Source organism: Ursus maritimus, unplaced genomic scaffold (assembly GCF_017311325.1).
Source record: "Ursus maritimus isolate PB19 unplaced genomic scaffold, ASM1731132v1 scaffold_21, whole genome shotgun sequence".
Classification (NCBI taxonomy): domain Eukaryota; kingdom Metazoa; phylum Chordata; class Mammalia; order Carnivora; family Ursidae; genus Ursus; species Ursus maritimus.
Window position 1 is genome coordinate 17,169,025 of NW_024424564.1, and position 25,682 is coordinate 17,194,706.

Sequence of the window (25,682 nt, forward strand, 5' to 3'; positions counted from 1 at the left end):
GCAAAGTTGCTAGTTGTAGAAAAATACAGTTATAGAAATGATTTACCTTTTTTTTTTCCCCCAGTGACTCCTCTAAAGGAGGAAAACAATTACAAGGTCAGCTGAAGCCTAATGGGGACATGGGAAGAGAGGCAAAGCAGACGATCTTGCTGGTGGGGGCTACCACATGTTGCAACTATAGGGCTGAAATTCAACATGTATAAGCAAGAGATGATGAATTAAAATTTGCACACTAGTAAGAATAATCTTGCTTTCACTATTCTCTAATGATTCTCTTGTTAAACATGCAATGAGAAAGTAAGAGAAAGAAACCCCCATACAGCCTGCGAGGAAGCCTCACTGACTTTCAGAGCTGTAAAACTGACATCTTTGTAGTTTTCCTATTTAAAGAGGCAGCTGATTTTTGTTTGCTTGCTTTAAAACAATCCCAGTTGGCTGTTAAGATAAGAAGCCAAAGCAACCTTGTCTCAGAGGCCAATGACAATCTCATGGTTAGTATAAAAGGTGGCACTGAAGATGCGTAGACTTTAATAGCATTAAATCTCAGTGAGGAGTTCTTTATGGGCTGGGGACTCAGAAAGCATTCATAAGACCTTCAGTTAGTTTCATTTACGTTTTACACATTAGTTATTAATACCTGTGCCAAGACAATAGAACTATTCCCTTTTCACCCCAAAGGACACCAAGCACTTTCTGAGCTGCTGGGAACCAATTTCTGCTCTTGATGCACATGTAGTTCTTTGATCTAAGCCCCCTGGAAGCATAAATGTCATTTATGCCTGAATTTCTGACGTACACCCTAAAGATATATCCAGAATCTAAACGCCGATTACCACCACCACCACCACTACAACCTCCCAATCCCAAACCACCTCTGGCTCTCCCCTGGATTGTTTTCATAGTATCAAAGCTGATTTCTCTGTTGTTCCTCTGATTTGTTCCTGAGCACCAGCTACAGTGATCCAAACCATAATGTCAGATCATGTCCTCCTTCCTCTCCCAATACTTACAATGGCTTTCCAACCCGTTCAGAGTAAAAGCTAAAGTCCTTACAATGGCCTGCAAGGTTTTAAGGATCTGGCCTCTTTTTACAACTCTGATCTTATCACCTTCAATTTTCCCCTTGTTTGCTTTGCTTCAGCCACTCTCAGCTCCTTGCTAATTCTTGGCCACATTTGGTATTCTCCTGCCCACGGGCCATGCATTTACTGACCTGTTTCCTTCTGCCTGGAATGCTTTTCATCTAGAGATGCATCGCTCTCTCCTTCACCTCTTTTAGGGGCACATTAACTAAGTTAATGTGAACTTCTATAGCAGAGAAACTTCACAATTTCAGTGATGTATTAAACCCGAAGTCAATGTCTCACTCATGGAACTGTCTGATAATGGTGTTCCTGGACGCCAGGTACGTTTCCTGTCTGTGGCGACTCTGGGACCCAGGCTCCTCCATCTGCGTGCGCTGTCTTCAGACACTCCCCTGAGACCTCTGTTTCTAGCTGTTGGAAGGAGAAACAGACAGTAGACAAAGCATATAGCAGCACTACTCACACTCTGTTAAGAGCAGCTAGTTACACGGATATACTGGATTTAAGGGAAGCTGTGATCGTCATCACTGGTTCTCCAGCACATCCCAGTAAGAATCGAACACTACGGAAGGGAGTACAAACTCATGAGGCAGCTAGCTATTTCTGCCACAGACTGCCCCCAGGCCACCAAGTATCTGTGTGGCCTCCTTCCGAAAGGAGACAACCCAAAGTTCCCCCAGGTGCCGCCTCCAGGACTAAGTCTAGGCACTCTGATTCCTGTGTTCCTTTGGCTCAGAGACCTATGAATTCAAAGGCAAATTGTCTGCCCACCTCCCCTGCAACAAACCTCATGTAAATAATATGAGTCAAGACCAGGATAACAATAGAGACTCATATTTGGAAAAGGGCAGACTGGGAGATCCATAACAGTGACTGGCCCACAGCAATGGGGAATCTGACTGGGCAGGCGTTATGAAGGCTCCCTGCCCGGAAGATGGAGGAGGTTCCGTCATTAGACTGTGGTTCTGCTTCATGGGAGGAACTTGCTTGTTCACTGTTTGCTGTGGTCCTTGGCTCTGCCCCCGGGGCTATTCCGTCTTGTCCATTATCCTTGCTGGCGCTGTCTGAGATCAGCAGTAAGGAATCTGACTTCCTTGGAGCGCGCACAGCTTTCACAGCCTGCATCCCGCTGTTGGATATTTGAGGTCCCTAGGAGGATGTTTTAGTCACAGGCTTTTTAAGGCTCAGATCACTGTGCTTTGGAAACATTATTCCCTTGATTTCTTTGGAAACGTTATTCCCATGATTTCTAGTCAGTTCCATGTGCCAGTAACCACATCCAAAGTTCTTTCTTAAAAATGATTCTTAAGCCTGCTCTGTTTCTTTCCCTCTTTGCCTCTATACTTATTTCTCTCTTAATGGGGCTAACTTGAGGCCCCTTGAAGCAAGAGTCTTGGTGGGAAGAAAATACGTTACCACGATTTGTGTTTTAGCCTTGCAAACCTCTGCTTAACCAAAACAACTTAACAGGCACTTGTGCTCATTTCAGGTGTTATCTCCTACTGGTTGGTATCTAGAAGCAGTCTGCTGTCCAGATCACACGGCTCCAAACTCACCTTGATTACTCGATTCTCTTCATTCTCTTTCATTTCTGCTTGCAAACCAGCCGATTCTTTCCTGAACACATTTCTTTCTTGCACTCTGTTCGGTGCAGAGAGGAGCATGGGGCCTCTTTTATGAACTGAATTCTGTCCCCCCAGAGTCACATGTGGAAGCCCTAACCCTCCATGTGACTGTATTTGGAGATAGGGACTGTAAGGAGGTAATTTAGGTAAAATGAGATGATAATGGTGGGAACCCAATCCAATAGGACTAGGGTCCTTATGAGAAGAGGAAGGGACACCAGGAGTGCACACGCGCAGAGAGACCTCGTGAGGACACAAAGAAGGCAGCTCTCAGAAAGCCAAGGAGCAGGTTCTTACCAGAAACCAGCCCTGCTGGGGTTGATCTTGGACTTTCAGCCTCCAGCACTGTGAGAAAATCAGTTTCCGTTGGGTAAGCCATATTTTGTTACGGCAGCTAGAGCAGACTACTACAGCGTCTGTTGGCATTCTTGTTCTTAAAATTACTGTAATGCTACCGGGTCACTCCGTACCTGGTCTGTCTTACAAGCATGCGCAGTTCGCAGTTTTACAAGCATATGACACGAGCCTCTGATTTCCAGCTTCTAACGTCTCTTTCGTGCTCTTACTTGATTGCTAAGCCAATGCCCTATATTTTAGTTTTTTATTTTCTACACCACCTCAAGCAATCAGTTTCTGTAACAAATGAGTCTCAGACCTTTGGAAGGTGAACATAAAGGAAGTTTATTTTTCTCTCACGTAACGATACAATGTGGGTGTGCCTTGTTGAACGGTGGCTGTCCCCCATACGGAGATTCAGGGACCCACCTCCTCTCACCTTATGGCTCCACCATATCCCAGACTTCTGCTGTCCAGTGTGCAGCCACATGTGGCTACTGAGGACTTGAAAAGTGGTTCATAGTGTTCTAAGTGTAAAACACATACTGGATTTTGGAAAAAAAAAAAAGATATCTCATTATTTTTTGTCTTGGATATATGTCAAAATAATTTTTGGACATATTGGGTTCAAAAATGCATCATTATGTATGGTGACTAACATAATATAATAAAAAATCATTATTAAAAACAAAAAAACAAAAATGCATCATTAAAATGAATTCATCCATTTTTAAAATATGTGTTATCATGGCTATTGGAAAATTAAAAATAACATGTATAGTTCACATTATATTTCTCTTGGGCAGCACTGTTTGAAGCCTCAGAGTCTTCTGCTTCTGTTGGCAGAAAAGGGTCTTCCCTTTCCCAGTGGAGGAGCCATATCAGATTCATAAAACCCTGGCCTAGAGGTAAGAGAAAGCATGTCTACTCAAATTACGCTGATGAGAATCACTTATGTGGCTATGTCAAGATGCTGGAGAGCTGGGAAATGTAGTCTTGCCTCAGAAGCCCGCTCTTCGCAGCAATTCTCCTCTAAGAAGGGAGTGCAGAGCTAGCCCTCTCTAGCACAGGGTCTTTGCTCAACCATCACCTCCTTGGTAAAATCTTCCTTGACCTCTGCAACTACCCCCAGCCCCTTTTCCTAGCATTCCCTGTCTTCTTCCCCTGTTTTGCTTTTCTCTAGAACACTTTCACCATTTGGCCTATGGCATGTTTTATTCGTTCATTTCCTTCTTTCTGACTGTGTGTAAACTCCTTCAAGGAATTATTTTTTTTTCAATTTTTTTTATTGTGGTAAAAAATACACATAAAATGTATTATCTTAACCATCCTTTTTTCTTAACCATTTTTAAATGTCCTGTTCAGTGGTATTAAGAACATTCATATTGCTGTGCAACCATCACCACAATCCATCTCCAGAATTCTTCATCCTGTAAAATTGAAACTCTATGCCCCTTAAACACTAACTCCCCATTCTGCCCCTTCTCCCAGTCCCTGGCAACCACCAGATTGTCTGTCTCTGTGATTTTGACCACTTTAAGGACCTTATATGAGGAGAGTCATATAGAATTTGTTTCTTTTTGTGACTGGCTTATTTCACTTAGCATAATGTCCTTAAGTTGTAGAATGTGTCAGAATTTCATTTTTGAAGGCTGAATAATATTCCAATGCATGCATATTATCACATTTTGCTTATACACTCATCTATCTATGGACACTTGTGTTGCTTTCACAGCTTAGCTAATTTAAATAATGTTGCTATAAACATGGGTGCACAAATATCTCTTCAAGACTCTGATTTCAGGGCACCTGGGTGGCTCAATTGGTTAAACGTCGGCCTTCTGCTCAGGTCATGATCCCAGAGTCCTGGGATCAAGCCCCGCATTGGGCTCCCTGCTCAGCAGGGGAGTCTGCTTCTCCCTCTGCCCCTCCCCCTACTCATGCTCTCTCTCTCTCTCTCTCTCTCTCTCTCTCAAACGAAATCTTTTAAAAAAAAGACTCTGATTTCATTTCCCTTAAGGATATACCCAAAAGTGGAATTGGTGGATCATATGGTAGTTGTATTTTTTTTATGATAGTTCTATTTTTAATTTTTGAGGAACCACCATACTATATTCCACAGTGGCTGCACAATTTTACGTTCCTGCCTGCAGTGCACAAGGGTTCCCATTTCTCTACATCCTTATCAACACTTGTTATTTTCTGTTGTTGTTTTTTGGAAATTATAGCCATCCTGATGAGTGTGAGGTGGTATCTTATGGTTTTGATTTGCATTTCCCTAATGATTAGTGATATTGAGCATTTTTTCATGTGCTTATTGGCCATTTGTATGTCTTCTTTGGAGATGTCTGTTCAAATATGACGGCATTCATTTTTGTCTGTATATTCAAGGCTGTGTCCCCAGTGACTGGAACTGGGCTGCCATGTGTTAGGCACTTGAGGACGGTAGGCTGACCAGTGAAGCAATTGAACCATATTGGTCTGCTGAGGCACAAGTAAAGCATCGAGGAAAGAATTTAGGGTAGTTAAGATGGCATAGTTCAGAAACTGACTAGTATAGTCAAGATAAATGATATATCATTTTTTATCAGTACACAGGTATGAACGAACCAGAGTTAGACATCATGGCAATGTCACATCATAGATTTTAAACTGGAGCTGAAATTTGTCACTCTGCTATTTGCTCTGCACAGTATTGAAGGTTTGTGTGGGTTTTTTTGAGAATTTAAAAATTTTATTTCTTTAATTTTATATAGTGACTAACTTAAAAAAATCAGAATATTTTTACATTGAAAGATTTACATCAAGATTTCACTTTTCTAATCTCCTGTTTTTCAAGTTATATGCTCTATTTGTACTCTTTTAGTGATTGTTATTTAACTTGTATCATATCAGCATATCAGTAATAATAATAATAAGAAGAAGAAGTACTTTGTGAGGTTAAAAAGAACACAGAACCTAATTCTGGACAACAGATCTATGTAAGTCAGGAAGGAGGCTATCAGAGTTAAGTTCCTGAATTTCTTGTGTTATTTGCAGGGGGTTAAAATACTGTCTGTAGACTTGGTTAGTTATTATGAATACAAAATATTGCTTAAAAGTTAATCAATAAAGAGTAAATATGGAGTCTATAATCTTTAATCAGTAGAAGGAAACAACCAAATAAGAAAGCAAACTGCAATTCCATTCCTAGGTATATAGCCCAAATAATTGAAAGCCGGGAACCAAGCAGTTATGTGTACACCTATGTTCACTGCGGCATTATTCAGAATAGCCAGATGGTGGAAGGAACCCAAATGTTCGTAAACCGTTGCATGGATAAATACAATATAGTCTATACACACATTGGAATATTATTAAGGCATGAAAAGGAATGTAGTTCTGCTCATGCTGTAGCATGGATGAAACTGGGAGACTTCTTGCTGAGTGAAATGCATCAGACACAAAAGGACAAAGACGGTATGATTCCACTTACGTGAAATGTCAAGAATAGGAAAATTCATAGACACAGAAAATAGATTGAAGTTACCAGGGGGTAGAGGAAGGGAGGACTTAGGGAGTTATTGCTTAACAGTTACAGAGTTTCAGTTCCAAGTGATGAAGAAGTTCTGGAAATAGATGGTGGTGGTGGTTGCACAATGTTGTGAATGTAATTAATGCCACTGAACTGTACACTTAAAAATGATTTAAAAGGCAAATTTGGGACATCTATTTTTTACCCTAAAATTTTTTTAAAAATGAAAATAAACCAATAGTTTGCCTGAAGAAAGAATAAAGAAACATACAAAAATACAACTAAGTAAAAAGCACAAGCAAGGTGATAGAACCAAGTCCAGGGAACAATATCTTATCAATCTGGTGCCGGGTGGCTCAGTCAGTTAAGTGTCTGCCTTCAGCTCTGGTCATGATGGAGTCCCACATCAGGCTCTCTGCTCAGCAGGAAGTCTGCTTCTCCCTCTTCCCCCTGCTCATGTGCTCTTTCTTTCTCTCTCTCTGAAATAAGTAAGTAATAAGTAAAATATTTTAAAAGATGTTAAAGTAGAATATAAGATAAAAAGAGTAACACCATAATGATAAAAGACTTATTTCAGTGGGAAATTCTAATTCTAAGTTTACAGAACTCAGTAAAATACATAAAATACAGTATAAAATTTATAAAGTCTCAAAATATAGGGAGCTAAATTGTTTTAATAAGTGGACAAATGCAATATTTGAATTGTAGACCAAAAGTTTAATGAATATATGGAAGGCTTGAATCACACATTTAGCAGCCTTGATTAATAGGTACATAGAGAACTGTTAGTTCGTAGAGCCAATGACTAAAGAATGCATGTTCTTCTTGAGAACATAAGGAACAAACCAACGAACCTGATTATGGGCTAGGCCATAAAGCAAGCCTCAACAATTTGCAAAGGGCAGGTATCATATAGCTCATATTTTCTGTCAACAATGCAATCTAGTGTAATATCAATAACAAATGTAACAATAACAAAACGTGAAAAAAGCAAACATAATGCATTTGAACATTCAAAAATTTGTATTTCTAAGTAACTCTAAGTCAGAAAGAAATAATGATTAAATAGACTTAGAACTCAATAGTAATGAAATAAATGTTTTTTAAAGAGAAAGAAAGGTTGAAAATCAAGAAGGAAAGCACACAGTTAGAAAAAAATGGAATAAAACCAAAGAAACTAAAGAAGATAAAATATAAAAGTACTTGGGGCGCCTGCTTCTTCCTCTCCCGCTCCCCCTGCTTGTGTTCTCTCTCTCACTGACTGTTTCTCTCACTGGCTGTCTCTGTGTCAAATAAAAAATAAAATCTTAAAAAAAAAAGTACAATAAAATCAGAGATTAAAAGAAAATAAAGATATACTAGGATAAACAAAACCTCAAGTTTCATGCGTAAGTATATATCCTACATAAGTTCTTACACAGGTGCACTGAATAAAATAGACTTAAGTGGCAGAAACGCATTGCTAAAATGGAAATAAACAAAAATAGGTGGAAGTGAAAGTCACAAATAATAAAAAAAAAAGGTAAAATCTGAGTAGCATTATATCTTTTAAACAATTTGAATTTATAATTAAAAGCCTTCCCACAAAGAAAACTGTAGTCTCAGATGGACTTCCTAGTGACTTCTACCAAAAATTTAAGAAAGCATAATACATACATAAAAGTCATACATAAAAGCTTCCAGAAAACGGAAGAGAAAGGAATGCTTCCCATGTCATTTCAGGCCAGAATTCCCCTGAAAACAAAGGTATCAAAAGATAATGAAATTAAAGGCCCAAATCCCTCAGGAACACAGACAGAACAATTCTTAACAAAATATTAGCAAATCCAGCAATATATAAATGGGATAACACCTCATGACCAAAGTAGATTTATCCCAGACATGCACAATTGGTTTAGCTTTCAACAATCAATTAATGTAATTCACCATATTAAGAGAATAATAACGGTGGAAAATCAGATTATTATTGCCTTGGGTACAGTAAAATTACTTACAAAATTCAACACTTAATTATTTTAAAAAATCCTGGGGAAACTAGAAATAGGACACTTCTTCATCCTGATAAAGGGAGTCTGAAGACTGCAAATACCGTCATGTTTACTAGTGAAAGACTGGATGCCTTCCCTCTAAGACTGGGAGTAGGCAAGAGTATAGCTTTTACCACCTTTATTCACCATTTTCCTGGAGATCTTAGCTGTTGCAACAGGCAAGAAAAACAAATAACAGGTATATAGATTGGAGAAAAAGAAGCAAAACTTTCTATTTGCAGAAGATATGATAGTATATTTAAAAAATCCTAATGAACCTGCAAAAAAGCTACTAGAGTAAGTGAATTTTGTTATATTAGTTATATTGGTCACCATATAGTACATCCCCAGTTTTTGATGCAATGTTCCATGATTCATTATATGCATATAACACCCAGTGCATCTAATATAACAAAATAAAAATTATTAAAATAAAAAAGAATAAGTGAATTTAGCCAGATGGCATGATACAAATTCAATATAAAAACTATATTGGGTTTTTTAATATGAGCAATGAACAATTGGAAAAAAAATATTATGTACATAGCACAAAAATAAAGTACCTAAAAATAAATTTAAAAAAATATATTTAATATTTGCATGTAGAGCATCACCATTTATTGCTAAGGAAAATTAAAGGAGATCTGAACAAATGGGAATGTATATCAGGTTCATGGGTTGGGGGAATCAGCACTATTAAAATTTCAAAATTTCGCAAATTGTTCTCTTGATTCAACATAATCCCAATCAAAATTACTATAGCCTTTCTTTTGCAGATATTGGCAAACTTATTATCAAATTTCTATGGAATGTAGAAAATCTAGCATATTGAATACAATCGTGAAAAATAAGAATCAAGTTAAAAACCTTATACTATCTAATATCAAGATGCCATAAAGTTACAGAACTTAAGATAGTGAATATTAACATAAGGATAGTCAGTGGAATAGAATAGAGAGTCTGGATAAATGTACACAAATTAATTATAATTATATAGAAATATATAATTATGTAGCAATATGTAATTATACAGACATATATAATTATGTAATTATATAGCTATGTAATTATACACACAAATTGAATATAAATTGATTTTTGATTATGATTTCAAGGTACTTCAGTGGGTCCATTGCTAATATTTTCAACAAGTGGTGTTGGAATAAGAGGATATCCACAGGAATAAAACAGATCTCAGCATGTACTTCACATTATATACAAAGATTATCTTGAAATGGATCACAGCCCTAAATGTAAAAGTCGAAACTGTAAAGCTTCTCGAAGAAAGTATAGGAGACAATCTGTATGACCTTGGAGTAGGCAATAGTTTCTTTGATAGTACAAACCATAAATTCTTTTTAAAAAGATAAGTTGGACTTCATCAAAATTAAAACCTTTTATTCTTTGAAAGAAACCACTGAATAAATGAAAGGCATACCACAGACTGGGAGAAATTGTTTTCAATATTTGCGAAAAAGGTACCTGTATCCAGAATATATAAAGAACTCTTGCAACTCAAAAACAGAAAGACAAACAATCCAATAATAAAATGAGCAAAGGATTTGAGCAGATAATTGGCCAAAAAAAAAAAAAAAAGGTGTACAAATGGCCAATAAAACACACAAAAAGATGCTCAGAATTATTAGTCATCAGAAAAATGCAAACTCAAACAACAATGATATATGACTACTCACCCCCTAGAATGCCTAAAAAAAAAAAAATGAAGAAGATTAATAATATCAGGTGTTGAAGATGCTCCACAAAGATGTGAAGCATCCGTAGCTCATACATCGGTGGAAGGAGTGTAAAATAGTACACACACTTTGGGAAAACAGTTTTGCAGTGTAAGCATATAGTTGTCATATCACCTAATAATTCCATGCATAGGTGTTTACCTAAGATAAGTAGAAATATATGTCAACACAAAGCCTTGCTCATGAAATTCATAGCAAATTCATTCACAGTAGCAACAAACTGAAAACATCTCGAGGGTCCATCAGCAAGTGAGTGAATCAACAAACTGTGGTATAGCCATTCAGTGGACTGTTGCTGCATAGTAAAGAGAAAAGAGCACACAACAGCATGGAAGACTCTCAAAAATATATGCAGCCAAGAAGCCAAAGAAGTGTACGTACTATTTACTTGACATTCTAGAAAACACAAAACTAACCTACTAGGAGAGAGAGCAGGTAAAGGGTTTCCTTGGTCCAGGAATGAGGTGGGATTGACTGCAAAGAGCCTGAACAATTCCGGGCAAGGAAATGTTCTATATATGGATAGTGATGATGATTACAAATTGTGGTAGTTATCAATTGTCAAAACTCTTTTAATGGTATACTTACAATAAGTGTAGTTTATCATATGTGAATTATACTTTAGTAAAGGCCATTAAATAATGGATGACAAAATCCATGTCAGATCTCAGCTTAGTCTAACACTGCTGTTCTGCTCTAGTGGTGGGGTGTCTTCCTGGAAATACGGCTAATAAATTGGGAGCTATGGTCAGGCCGGCTTTGGGATTACTGGTAGACCTACTCCCTTTCAGAAATTCCCTGATTATTCTTTTCATTAGCATCCATTTTTGTTTCAGTGACTATGATAGCTCCCGAGTTAGCTGAAGATACTAACTGGAATTTTATAATCGTTGTCTTCAATCTCTGATTTATCTCTATTTCCTCTGTGGTCGTAAGGATAGATAAAAGGAGGAAAGTCCTAACTGGTCAGTTACTTTGTTTTCCTTTTCTCCATTCTTCTGTCACTTAAGACCTTGCCTTGAAATTAATGATAAAGGATCCTCTAATAGATAATATACTGACCCGGAATATAACATTTGCTTCTAGGGTCAAATTATAAACCAGGTTTCAAGTTCTAGAAAGAATAGAGGATATTAGAAAGCTAAAAAAGCAATCAATTTGTCACTGCATTATTAATTATGTTTGAGAATTAATCACAATTTTTACATTTTTATTTGAGCTGTTTCTGGTTCTCATTTTTCTATTATTCTCCACCATTGCTTTTATAATTAAATTCACTGTTCATTTCTTTCTTAAAAAGGTCCTGTGAAAATTAATCATGAGAATATTTTCTTCCTCTTAAGTTTGCTTACAGTTTCCGAAACAGGTAACATGTTTAGTTTTCATATTTAATTTCAGTTCTGCCAAGAATGACAAAGTGCAAAGTGTACTGATTCTGGAACTGAAAGAGTAAAGATGGTAACTGGACCTGTCCTCACAGCCAGAGAGACACAGAAAGAAGTAATTTGATAAAATGCAGTCTTCCATTATCAAAGGACATTTAAAAGGCTATCAAAATCAGTGAAAGAACAATTGATGCTGCCTTTTGAGAGAGAATTAGAGAGAGCAAGTGGCTATCAAAGGCTAAATTATCTGGAGGTGAAAGAAGGAAGGGCAATTTACATAGAGGGGAATGGAGTAAGTAAATAATCAGGGTATTTTTTCTCCCATTGTCTGGTAAAGTTGAATCAAGGAACAAGTTATTCCAACAAACTTCCCATGATATTTTATTATTATTTTTTTAAAGATTTATTTATTTGGGGAGGGGAGGGCAGAAGGAGAGAGAAAATCTCAAGCCGACTCCCCTCTAAGCTCGGCGCCCAACACAGGGTTCCATCTCAGAACCCTGAGATCATGAACTGAGCTGAAATCAAGAGTCAGAGGCTTAACTGACTCAGCCACCCGGGTGCCCGACATGATATTTTAAAATTGCGTTCTAGATTTTCACAAATATTGACAAAGTTAACACCTCCAAACTGGGCTGCACTAAAGAATGAAGACAAGAGCATTGTATAACTAGTGCTGTGGGCTTTCGGAGCCCATGAGATCAGCCCATGCAAGGGTTCACTCATGTAAATGTCAACCATCGTGTACATCTTAATGGGAAAAATGTAGACCCTTGGATTTAGAACATCTAGTAATTCCAAACATCATTGAAATCATAGTGAAGGAAAGCATTTTATCATGTGGGGAAAATGGAAGAAAGTACGTACAAGGTGAGTTAATAGGCACGGTATAGTTAACAACATTGGCCCTAGATTAGCTTCTTTTCTTCCATACCCCCACCTCTGAGGTCCTCCTTCTGAAAGAAGAAAAAAATTCATAGGTCCTTTGTGAAGGATGGTTGAGAGTCAGGATGGGGCCCATGACTTTGCTCCCATTCGTATAAGGGCAGCACAAGGCTAAGCAAGCCGTTCCAGACCTGAGTATATACCTCGTGGGACAGGCCATGCCCAGACGCAGTGGCTTAACATGACAGCATTATATTATTTCTCAGGGTTGGTTTGAATTTAGTAAGGGCTCAGCTGTACTTTTCCTCTGCTTCGTGGGATTGCAGCTAGGATCACTCATGTAGCAGAATCCCTCTGGAACCTCAGCTGGGGCTGGGCCCTGTAGGCCCTTTTGTACTAAGGCCACTTGCCATATCATTCAGTGTTTGGCTTGGACTTCCTTACACTACAGTGGCTAGACAATTAGTCTGCTTCCTCTTTTCATCCAACTTTTGTTTTATCCCTTCAGCCATTCCCAAACTCTAAAGAAATATACCTTACAGATATGCTCGTGAAGTTCTATCTTGCTCATCTGCGTCCCTTCTGCCCACTGAAGTCCCTCTCATCTCACAAAGCCCATCTCCACTACGACTTTCTTGATGAAACCCTAATGACACTTTTCTTTTCCACCTGCTTTATCTGTACCCTCTGATGGCAGCGTGGCAGCTTCTTTCAGTTCTCACAGAATGTTGTCATCCAGTCTTGTGTTTTGTTCAGTGGTTTTGTTCTGAGAAAAGCTTGGCCCTATCCATAAGTACTTATTCTGTGGACCGATACTGTCTTTTCTCTTCAGACATATATCCTATTTAGATGTCTCAACTTTCGCACGAGACCGTCAACTCTCTCCATTTTGACTGACCACTGAAACATATGAAATTGAGCATTGTAAAATAATTCGTGCTCCAAGTTCTTGTCAGAGGTTATAACCTAGAAATCTCTGCTGCCCAGTACCTATCAAAAGCTCAATTGTGAAAAGTAATATATATGGAGAATTGCCTGAAGGATATGCAGCCCATTCATTCTCTAGACACTCAGTTTTATTCCTGGATTAAGCCAAACCAAGGGAGAGCTGCAGCCTGAAATACTTTTGTTTTGTTCCTCCAGAGAATAGTTTTTACAGATTTGCTCTTGGCATTATGCCACTGGCTTACATTTTGGTGGACATTATAAGGAAAAGCCTGTTCAACTTTTTGCCAATAAAGTTGAAAATCTACATTTTCTAAAAAATATATAAATTATCAAAATTGACTTAAGTGCAGTTAGGAAAACCTGGGCAGACCAATGATTGTGGAATGAATTGAAAAATGTTGCCAGAGATTTATTCCCCTCCAGAGCTAAGCCCATAATTTTGGGAGTAGATATCTATGGAGTTTATTTACCTAACAGCTATGTCTCTGCCTGTGTCTTTCTCTCTCTCTTTTTTTCCTCTATTGGTCAGTACCACTCCTTCTTTTGGGGATGAATCCTCCCGTACCTCAATTATACGATACTATGATAGCGGGAAATCACAGCACACTGATTTCTGGCCACAGAAACAAATCCATCATGTTGAACCATATTTGCAAATATCTTTGTATATATTAATTCGAAGCGGGGCATGTGATCCAAATAGAGTTAATTGGAGTTCTTTCCTATAATTTTGTATTTGCATCTGTGGAAAAAAGTTCTCTTCTGGATTGCTAATGAGGAGCATGTGAATCTATAACCGGGAAGGGTCAAACTTCTCCTTCCCACACAAATTAAGCCCATCTGCAATGAGAGACGAGAAAGAGGGAGAGGAAGAGAAAGGGATGTGGGCAGGGACATGGTGACAAAGGACAGACAGACACATGGTCAGAAACTCTCTGACTGAGAGATAGAGACTGAGACAGGTGGGCCCACACATACAGATACAGATAGGGAAATCAAGGGAAAGATCCCAACACTGCTTGAGTCCCTGGTGCTACCACTGCTGTCTTTCTTACATGTAAAGTAATTTTTTTTCCTATTTCTTCTCCTTCTCCTTCTTCACTAAAGCTAGTTTAATTTAGGTATCTTTCACCTGCAAGTGAAATACTTTTGATCATAATGGTTTTATAGGTCAACTTAAAAGAGTAATGAAGGGACAGATAATTCCTTTGTTCCTCTCACTATTCCAAATCATAGGAGGAAAAACCCGTAAAATTTGTCTACCTATTTTTAAGGCTTGCATAACTAATATAAAAACTGAAAAATCATAGCACAAAAAGAAAATAACGAATGTACATGAAAATAGATGCCTATGTCCTGAATATAATCCAGAAGACATCCGTGTCCTGGTCTCCACAGGATGACTCCATTTGGTCCTGCATCATTGAGTACAGAACTCACCCCCTTCTCTGGTTTACTCAGAAAACCCACTCACATTTGTATTTGTCATGATACACAAGTTTTGCTGTGGTAATAAATAAACCCCAAATTCATTTAAAACAATGAAAGCTTATTTCTTGCTTCCTCTACTGAGGGTCAGCTGGGGACTTCTTCACCCAAGGATACAGGCTTTCAGAGTGTTGACCATTTGGAAATTATTTAGTGACTGCTAGCAAAGGGAGGAAACATGGGGAATCATATTCTGGCTCTTAATGCATTGTCAGAGAGATTTTATATAGATAGGTAGATAGATATTTACATGTACATCTATCTATCTATCTATCTGTCATTTCTAGTTAGATATCATTGGCTAAGGCAAGTCACATGTGTGCATCGAACTTTTACAAGTTGAGTAAGAACAGTCCTACCTTCATCCTGGAAGTAGAAAGAAATGCAATATTTGCAAATAGTCCTAATGATTACTAGAGAACTCCTCTCTGATCACCAATTATTTGGTTTATTCTCCTTTCTACCTTCAAAGTCCATTTTTTTCCTATCCAAGGGAGACTACTCAAAATTTTAGGAGTCTAACAAAACCAGTGTCAAAGTTCAGGATCTCTGGGTAATGTGTGATAGTCTCTTCATCAAGAAGAAGGTAATGCCTAATAGACTGTGCCAAGCCTGGATGCAGCTTCTGGAGACTTCTGAACTGAAATGTACCTGCCCCTCATATACTCAATATATACAGGGATTGGGTAAAAGGAAAAGTGCCCCTTTTATGGATGTAGGGATTTTTCCTTAAGCTAGCCCTGAGTTGGCTCCCTTGACCATCCATTATTTGTCATTGTTCCTAGCTTCCACCTCTAAGAGATTCTTCTTATTCCCTTTAGTTATATCTGAAGTGGGCATCAAGGACTATGGCATTGATTGGAGAGAGCAGCTTTATTGCCCCACTTTCTGATCCACAGAAGACTGGGACCTATGGTTGTCTCAAGTTTAGAACAGTTGTAACTGTTTTTAGTCTAGGTTGGTGGTACTTTTGCAGTACAATTCCCTTAGAAAATTGATGACTTCCTTCCTTCTTGATTTCAGTCAGCTTCATGTACCAGTATAACCACAATTCTTTTCTGGACAGAATTCTCATATTTGCTATATGTCTTTGTTTTCTTTACTTTGCATCAAGTGTTCTCTCACTGCATAAAATAGATTTTCATCTCTTCATGCTATAACAGTGTTTTCTTCACCATCTACCTCCCATTCCTTAATCCAGTGCCAAATATTTCAGTGTTGTTGTTTTGAATACAGCAACACTCCACTCCATACTATCAATTTCCATATTCGTTAGGTTAGACTGAGTTATGTTGCTGTAACAATCTAAAAATTTTAGTGGCCTAAGACAACAGATCTGTTTCCCATTCACACCAATCTACCACAGGTAGACTGTGGGCTCCAATGAATATAGTCCTCGTTCAAGGTCATACATGCCAGACACTCCACTTTCTGGAACACGACCGACAGCCATGGCAGAGAAAGGGAATGTGGAAAACCATGTATAGGCACTAAAAGCTTCTATCTAGAAATGACCCATGTTACTTCCACTCACATTTATTGGTCAGTGCAAGTCACAAGTAATTTTCAGAGGTTGAAGAAATTAAATCCTACCATATGTCTGGAAGGACAGAGAAATAGAGTATCTGTGAAGACATACACTAAATGAAACACACACACATACACCTCACAACATTAATGATCTTTATGGACTTTACTGGAATTTGTGGTGACCAAAGCAGGAATTATATCGCATGGTATATAGAATCTTGCAGAAAATTTCTACCTGAGATTTCTCTTCTTCCCAGTTCCTCTTCTATAGTGTCACTAATGTTTTATTTTTCTCTCCTTCTTCCCTCATGCAGTACTCAGCCTCTCAGGCTCCACTCTGTTCCTCTCAGTTTTTCTGTTTGGGAATTAAAATTCCATACCCTTCCATTATGGAGAGAAAATTCTATTATCCTTGTTATTTGCACATTCCCTCAAGGTCTTATGTGCCACCCCAAGACACTTACGAAGCATTTCTTCTGACCAAATATAGTGCTTTCCCTAGGAATCCTGGTGAATGCAATTTTCTCCATATTATTACATTAATAATATATTAGCAAGTCAAATCTAGCATTACCAAGTAGATTTTGTTCCAGAAATAAGGGATGGTTTAGCATTACTATACCTATTATTTCAATATCTTCTATTAATTAAAAGAGAGTATCTATACGATCGTCTGGTTTTGCTCTGTCCAACATGCTATGCATTAGCCACATATAACTATTCCAATTGAAATTTGAATACCTGAAATTGTATTATTTTGAAAATTTGATTCCTCATTCCCACTAGCCACACTTTAAATACTCAGTAGCCACATATGGCTAGGGGCTGTGGAATTAGCACAGAAGGGAACATTTCCATCATTATGGAAAGCTCTACTGAATTGTGCTGATTAAAGTAAATGCAGAAGAGTCATTTGATAAAAATAATAGTCATTTCTGATTTTAAAATCTTCATAAGTTAGAGTTAGAAGGAAACGTTAAATTGAGAAACAATATATATGAGAGCCCAATGGTAAGTACCATACTAAGTAATGAAACACAAGTAGTATTTCCATTATATTTTTTAAAAGATTTTATTTATTTATTTGAGAGAGAGACAGAGAGAGCGAGCGAGCGAGTGCACGAGCAGGGGAGGAGGTAGTCAAGGGTGGCAAAGTGGGTCTACTCCATGGCCTCTTCAGGTACCCAGATTCCTACTATCACTCCTAGGGTGTGGTCTTCATTCTCATATTTTAAGACTATAACTCTTCCAGATAGCATATCTATATTTAAGGCGGAGGATGGAGAAAATGACAATGAGTAAAGAAGAAAGAACACAAATGTGGTATTTGCTGTTTTTAAAGAATGTTCATGGATGTTGCCACATGATAATTCTGCTGACATTGACTAATAAGTGGTTCCATGGCCACACTTTGTTGCAAGGAATGCTGGAAACTGTAACCCTTATTCTGAGTAGTCATGTGCTCATGTCAAAGTTAGGGTTTCCCATGGATGAAGAAGAGAATAGATACTGGGGGCAACTAATACTTTCTGCCTTACTACCTTATTTAATATTGTTCTGGAGGTCGTAATCAAAGCAATGCCACAGGAAAACAAAAGAAGTATAGATAGTGGAAAGAAATGGACACAATTATTTTTCTCTTCAGAAGATAAATGTCTCAAAATCCAACTGAGTTAACTGAAAATCTTTTGGAAACGAGTAAGAGAATTCAGTAAGATGTGAGAAATATGCATGAATCAGGAATTTTCTGACTGATGTTTTACTTGAAAGAGGCAGGGAATATAATGAAAAAATATGGAAAAAATATAATGCTTGTGGATAAATTTAGCAAGAAGTATATGAAACTTATATGAAGAAAACCATAACATTTTATTACAGGGAATAAAAAGAAGATCCAGGTAAATGAGGAGCCTTGGCATATTTCTGGATGGAATAATACAGTGTTCTAAAGATATCAGTTCTCCCTCAAATTTGTAAATTTCATACAGTTCCATTCAAAGTATATTTTTTAACTTCTCAAGGTAATGATGAAATTTATGTTAAAGAGTGACTGAGAACAACAAGAAAACAGAAAAGGAACAATGAAGGGTATATTCCCTAGTAGATGTCAAAATGTACTGCAAAGCTACAGTAAATAAAAGCGTGATGTCAGCCTAGGGGTTGATAAGGGGACAGAACAGAGTTCAGGACAAGCTATATGCAGCCGAAGAGAGCGCTGTAGTGTGTGACCTTGGGCAAATTCTTAAACCTTCCTTATTTCATATCTCATATCCATCAAACAGGTAAACTAGTCCATACTGCACAGAGTTGCTATAAGGGCAGTATGTGTAAAGTATTTAGAATAATGCCTGGCCTGCCGTAAGCACGATGAAAGTGTATAAACGATTATCAATGCCAGCGTTTAGCATGTGGTAAAGTTGCCACTAAAATCAATGGGGAAAGAATGTATTATTATTTTTAAAGATTTATTTATTTATTTTAGAGAGGTGGGAGGAGGGGCCGAGGGAGAGAAAACTTAAGCAGACTCCGTGCTGAGGGCAGAGCCCCAGGTGGGGCTCGATCTCACAACCAGAAGATCATGACCTGAGCTGAAACCAAGAGCTGGCTGCTTAACCAACCGTGCCACCCAGGTGCCCTGAGAATGTACTGCTTACTACAAGGTGTGAGAGTAATCGGCTCATATTTGGAAAGAAAGACGAAAGGAAAGAAGAAAATGACGGAAGAAGGGAAGGAAGGAAGAAAATTAGATCTCTAGCTCACATTCGTTTTAAGTTAAATGGTATGGCTTAAATAATTATAAAAGTCCCCATAAAAGTATTGGGAAAATGAGGAAGAATTGCAAAAGTATTCTTGGAGCATGGATTCTTATTTTTAGCATGATAGCAATGCAATAAGCCATAAAAGAAAACACTGTCAGATTTTACTGCCAATCTAAACGGAAGTTGAGATAAGGTGATGGGTGGGGTGATGGTGGTATGAGTCACTGGCTGGTCAGGTAAGAGAAGATGGATCTGAAAAAGCTTATTTAAATCCAATAAAAACTTTTATGTCCAATTTCTTCTGTAAACTGTGCTACTTCTGTGGTTTGGTTTTCTGTTTTGGAAGTGCCACACTTTGGTAGCAGAAAATGTCAATGAACATAATAGCTTTCACTTTTTAACTTTCAGGAATATCTACTTGAAGCAAGCTCATTTTAAATGGTTGCTTCTGCTTTGAACCGGGTATTCAGTAGATGCTTCTAATTTCAAAAATCAGATGATAACGATGGGTAAAACATAACTATTTTAAGTCAAATGTGTAAGATAGCAATATTAGAACAGTTTGGCTGTTCCAGATTCTAAATTGAATGTGGGTTGTTTTGGTGAAAGGAGGACGGCAATATTTTTAATATTGTAATTGTTTTTATAATGCACATTTAATCTGATGGAAATAACCAGTCCTTTTTCAGCTTTATAGAAAATTATACACCTAGAAAATTACATAAATATAAAAAAAATAAAGCAAAGGGGGCAGAGCTTGATACTGCATCAAATATACATTATTCATTCTGAGGAAGAGAGGTATAAAAATGGAGAATTGCAGAGGGTATAGTTTTTATGCAAGAATTGATGTAGCAGATTGAAAATTTAGTTGGCAAATAGTTACTGACTTTCTAATTTAGAAACATTAAGATTTAGTGTGTCAATCTGGCTACTCCCGGGATTGTGCCGTAATCAAAGCTCTAAGTTAAAACTCTGTAAGATTTAAGTGTGATAACATACAATACAAAATGCTCTTTACAGAAAAAGTCTTATTACTTGGATTCCCCCTTCTCAAGCCCAAGAGTTTGAACCTATATGAAACATTAATGGACTTTTTTATTTCACTTAAAATTTCTCCCTGAGAATTATTAGAACATCAAAGTGACTGTAGCTACTAATAGGTATTTTCTTTAGCTATACACATGAAAGAAACTATTTTTTTAAAATAAAATTTATAAGTAAGACAGTCAAGTATATTTGATATCCTTTGATTTATGAAAGGATATAAACTTCAGGGTTTCTTCCCACAGGAACAGTTCATTCCCCATGAGTTCTAAAGGGAAAGGATTTGGTGCCCTGTGTCTCTAATTAGAACTGTTAATTTATTAATGCCTTAAAAACATTGTTTTCCCCACTGCCCTCCCGCCCCCTGACAAATTAGACACTCAGTGGTGATGTGGTCATCTTATTTACCCTTCTCCCTCCTTCTTCCTCTTCCACATAAATAGAAGTTTGATAGAATGGGTCACATCATGGTAAGCACTGTGGCAGCTGCTACCTACTGTTTTGTGTTAGGAGAAGCTTCCATTTCTTCAGCACTTCAGATCTGCTTTCCACGCTGGACATCCTTAAACAGGCACGTAGGTAATCATTTGGAGGCGTGTGTGTGTTATAGCATCTCTACGTTTTCAAGGAGATGGGGACTGGATGGACGTGATTTTCTTCTACTTCCCATCTTTAATCTTTCTCAAACAATAAACAGAATGGCTGTTCATCTCCCACCTTCTCGCCCTACCAGAAATTCCTTCTCTAGATCTCTCTTCCAATGCCTTGCCTTCAGAGGTCTCACAGGAGACTGCTTAAAACTGCCTCCCATTGTCCAGATCCCATGGATTCCAAGGCAGCATTGGACAATTCCCAGTATTGCTTTACCCCTGGTACACCATCTCTTTTTTACCTTTAAGCAAAACCCCTTTCCGTTTTGGGCCCTGCCTTCTGTTCATGCTACCGTCTAGCTTGTTCTGGCTGTCATCCAGTTGAGGTCACTCCAAATTTGTTGAGGGTTTGGCAACTGGATCACAGTCTTTCAAGTCATGCCACGATCCTGGTGACTTTAGTATCTGCATGGATGGTAAAGTCAATACTTAGTCTTAAATCTTCTTGAATGTCCTAGATTCCAATTACCTGCATGGCTACCTGCTGGGCTCTGAAATCTTTAACATCATCTTTGCCCCTAAACTTCAGTAACCCAAACCTGACCCACTGCTTCGTATTGCTCTTTTCCGTACTTCCCTATTCCCTTAATTCAGTTCTTCCTTGCAGTCTTAATATGCCCAAATATTTTCTGCATAGAAAACAACTTCATCACTGGTCACAAGTCAACCTCTATCTCTTAATATCTCACATTCCCTTCTGAGTCAAATGCCTCATGAGAATTATCTTTAATTTTTTTTAATTTGAGTATGTATAGTTGACACACAATGTCACATCAGTTTCAGGTGTACAACATGGTGATTCCACATCTGTATACATTATGCTATGCTCACGGCAAGTGTAGCCACCATCTGTCACTGCACAATGCAGCTACGATATCATCAACTATATTCCTTAGTGCTGTGCCCTTTATTTCTGTGCCTTATTCATTCCATAACTGGAAGATTATCCTCATTTTCTGCTTTGACTCATGCTTCGGGAGTCGGGCAACTGATTCTACCAAGTCAATGAAATTGCCATTTCTGGCCATCATCTAATTATCCAATCCAGTGGACTGTTTTCAGACTTCATTATAGTCCACCTCTCTGCAGCATCTGACTCTCTGCAGTCAGTTTTCCTTCTCTGCATTTTCTGGCACAGTTCTCTCAGGGTCATCTCACGATTTCTTTCCAGTCTCCTTTGCCAGTTCCTCCTCTTGTTTCCACCCTAAAATGTGAACGATCCATTTTTCTCTTCTTCTTGTGTGCTCTCTGGACGTCTCATTCTCTTCTGTGACTCCCATCTATACATTGAGGATTCATGAACCCTAAAGGGAAGCAAATGAATAAATACTTTGTAAACAATACATCTTGTCTCAGGAATGATTTAAAACTGTTAATAAGGATATAAGAAAATCCAGCCGAGTAGCACAAAATCAGTATGAGATAGAAGGAAAGAAGAGAAATAAGGGAGAAAAAATATCACCCAGGAGGAATGAGGCTAAATATGCTGTAAGTCCCAAATGTAGTCTTAAGCTTTTCAGAAACCCATGAGAAGAGGGTGAAATCTCATCATGGTTATACAGTCCAAAATGCCTATCAGGTACCAATTGTTTACAAATCCCACCATTGCTGCATATCATGGTAAACACTGTGGAACAAGAGTTTCTCTCAGGGGTGGGTGAGGAGGCCTGGAAAGGACATGAATCACATCCTCAATGTCATCATTCCAGAAGATAAACTCACGAGTTCCCAAGGCCTGTATCTTATAAACAGCTTCCATTTAGACAATGGCATCAAAATAAGATTCAATTTAGTTAAAGCCGTTCTATGACAGGCCAATATAATATGGTTTATGTTCCTAAGGAAATGTTTTAGTATATCTTGAAGTGAAGTAAATTTTGTCTTGCAAGCCATTCTCCCTGAATATTCTCATAAAACAGCTTGTGATACTCACTGAGGACACTGAGCTTGAAATTTCACTCTGTGGCAAGTATTTAATCCAACAAACTTACACTTCTAGCTTTAGTCTAAATACTTAGCAGTTATCTGCACCTTGATATGCCACAGGTATCTTAGTGTCCAAAACTGCACCCATGATTTCCCTCCAAAAGGATTTTTCCTAGCTCTCTCACAGGGAATGATAACAGCATGCACCCAGTCTCATTCAGAAATTATGAAGGCACTCTAGACTTTTGTTTCTTTTCCCTCTTGTTCTTCACACACACAAAATACCCACATTCTTCTAAAAAAAATGTCGACAATCCTTCTGATACACCCACCTTATATCTTGTGTCTGTCCTGCCTCCTAACTTCACTGCCACTGTTTGGGTTCTTTCGGGAACTTATCATTATTTGCCTGAACTATCACTACTACATTGCCCTATTGTCTTAACTGACTTCCTTGGTCCTAGTCTGGCACTCCCTCCTCTGCTGCACTTTCCATCTGATTCCCTTTTGTCTCTCTGGCATTACCACAGTGATTAGCACATGGCAGGCAAGTAAGGCATTTGTATTTGATGGATTCATATATGGATGAACGACTGTACTCACATGTGGGTCTTATGAGAGGCACTATTGTAATGCTCCTTTCTAATAACAGAAGAATTTTATCTATATTCATTTATGCACTGTCAGGATTAAGGCAAGTATTTGTGTAGAGAGGTAAGTAATGAAATGTTTCCCAGATTCTGAGCCTTTTTTTTTTTTTTTCAGTCTTTCCTATGGGCAGACACTTGAGACCGAAGAACTCACTTCTCACATTATTGTTAGAAGAAACTCCAAGAGAGGTCTAAGGAGGAGAGAAGGAGAAGGAGGTGGAGAGGAGCTGCCTTACAGCAGCTGTGAAACCACCAACAGCCTGGAGGTGGGAGGTAAGGGATTGACTCAGAAAAGCAGTCCAGATTTAATTAAAGACCCAGGCTCATGTGAGGAGAACAAAGACAACTCACCTGTAACTGGCTGGTGTTTGTTGGGAAGGATGAAGGGAAGAGATTTACGTGAATGTTAAGGATATGTAGCAATGTGGGAGGGAGCCCGTAGGGAAAAGTGTAAGATAAGTGCACGAAACGTGGTTGGTTGAGCGTTGAAGCAATGTTAGGAGAGGCTCTGGATAGGAGTAATTGCACGAAAGCAGCCGATAGCTACAGCTTTTAGAAGTAGGGCGGCTTTTTTACCCAAGTAGAACAGTCCTATAAGTTAGCTAATCGAAGGGTGGTAGAAATCGAAGCAAACTTCATCCTGGGCTCACCTCTACTCTCCGTGGGTGAGAGAAGGGAATGAGCGATAAGCCTCACTTTATTTATGACGCTGGCCCTGGAACTCACAGAAAGCAGTATGAATCCTTCAACAGCGGTCTGACCGAAGGACTAAATGGACAGGACAGTAGGTTTTGTACTGGGTACTAATTCTGGTTAAAGAGCCAGATTATGACTTTCAGAACGGGTTCTGTCCTACAGGACCTGTGTACAGATCAACGGAGAAGATCTGGAGGAAGAGCATTGACTTACGTCTCGTTAAGTCATGGAGCCACCTACCCCTTTCTACTTAAAGGCATATGTTATCTCTTACTTCCTTTTGGCCAAGGGACAAGAGGAAATAAAAAGAAAAGGAAGGTAAGGTTACTATTTTGTTAAATCTCTAATGACAGGAATAATTGCATTAAGAGCTAACATGTATTAAACACTATGTTTAGGGCACCGGTCTCAGAGCTTTAGTTGGTATTGTTATTTTTTATTTATTTAATCCTTGCAACAACTTTGGGGTAGTTTTAATTTTGTGACCAGGACACACCTTACAGTGGAAGATCGTAATTATGGGAAGATGGGATTCCAGCTGATCACACTGCTTCTGTGGTCCATCAGGTGCTCTAGGCAAGACTGTGTTGCTTAAAGCCTCAGTGTGCTCAGCCTGTAGTTTGCAGCTATGATAGCTATTATAAAGAATTGTACTGACGATTAGAGGTAATATTATATAAAGGGTCTGACATGGTGGTTAGCACGGATCAAGTGGGCCGTAAAAGGGAATTCGTCAGGTCCTCTTTGATTAAACTTTTCTTGTTCCTGTATATTAAAGTCAGGATAAAATTATCACTATTTTCTTTTTCAAGCCCTACTTAAAAATTTTTTTTTAATTTTTTAAATTCTCAAAGGGAGTCCTAAAGTAGGAAATCAATAGATCAGGTCATAATGAGAATGAGGAGATGTTCTTGACTCTGGCTAATGATTTTTAGCCAGTTCTGTTCAATAGTAGATACACTTAGAGCCCAAAGAGTTAATGCTATAACCAGGTATTTCCAGTCTTTCCCACGTTCATGACCAAATGTCCAGTAAAAGCCAGATCAGGAAGAAAAGTTCCAGGAATGCAGGATTGAGCCAGGTCAGACTATTTTAGTTTATGATTTGGCCTTCCAAAGGGCAGAGCAAAGCACCAGTAACAGTTCTGATAATACATTTCCCCAAACTAGACTCAGGCAATCATAGTAAAATAAAGTGGCGAGGATTGGTTTTTGATAACTTCAGGTGGTCAAAGCATATTTGAGTGTTTTCAGGACAACAAAAGATAGAAGTGATAAATAATGGGGATAGTGACCTATTGTGGGAATGGTTCATGAGAAAACTAATAACGCTACCAGTTTCTATCGTTAATGTCTTGTGGAAACTACAGAATTATTC

General features: G+C 38.2%; 1 long non-coding RNA gene across 7 annotated transcripts in view; it reads left to right on the plus strand.

Moving 5' to 3' along the window:
• Positions 1-25,682, plus strand: part of LOC103656913 — a 195,052-nt gene that overhangs the window by 9,407 nt on the left and 159,963 nt on the right. For all 7 annotated transcript variants that reach the window (XR_005836690.1, XR_005836692.1, XR_005836689.1 and 4 more), the window contains exons 3-5: positions 3,853-3,954; positions 23,725-23,882; positions 24,468-24,623. This is a non-coding gene — a long non-coding RNA (uncharacterized LOC103656913). The remainder of the gene's footprint in view (positions 1-3,852; positions 3,955-23,724; positions 23,883-24,467; positions 24,624-25,682) is intronic.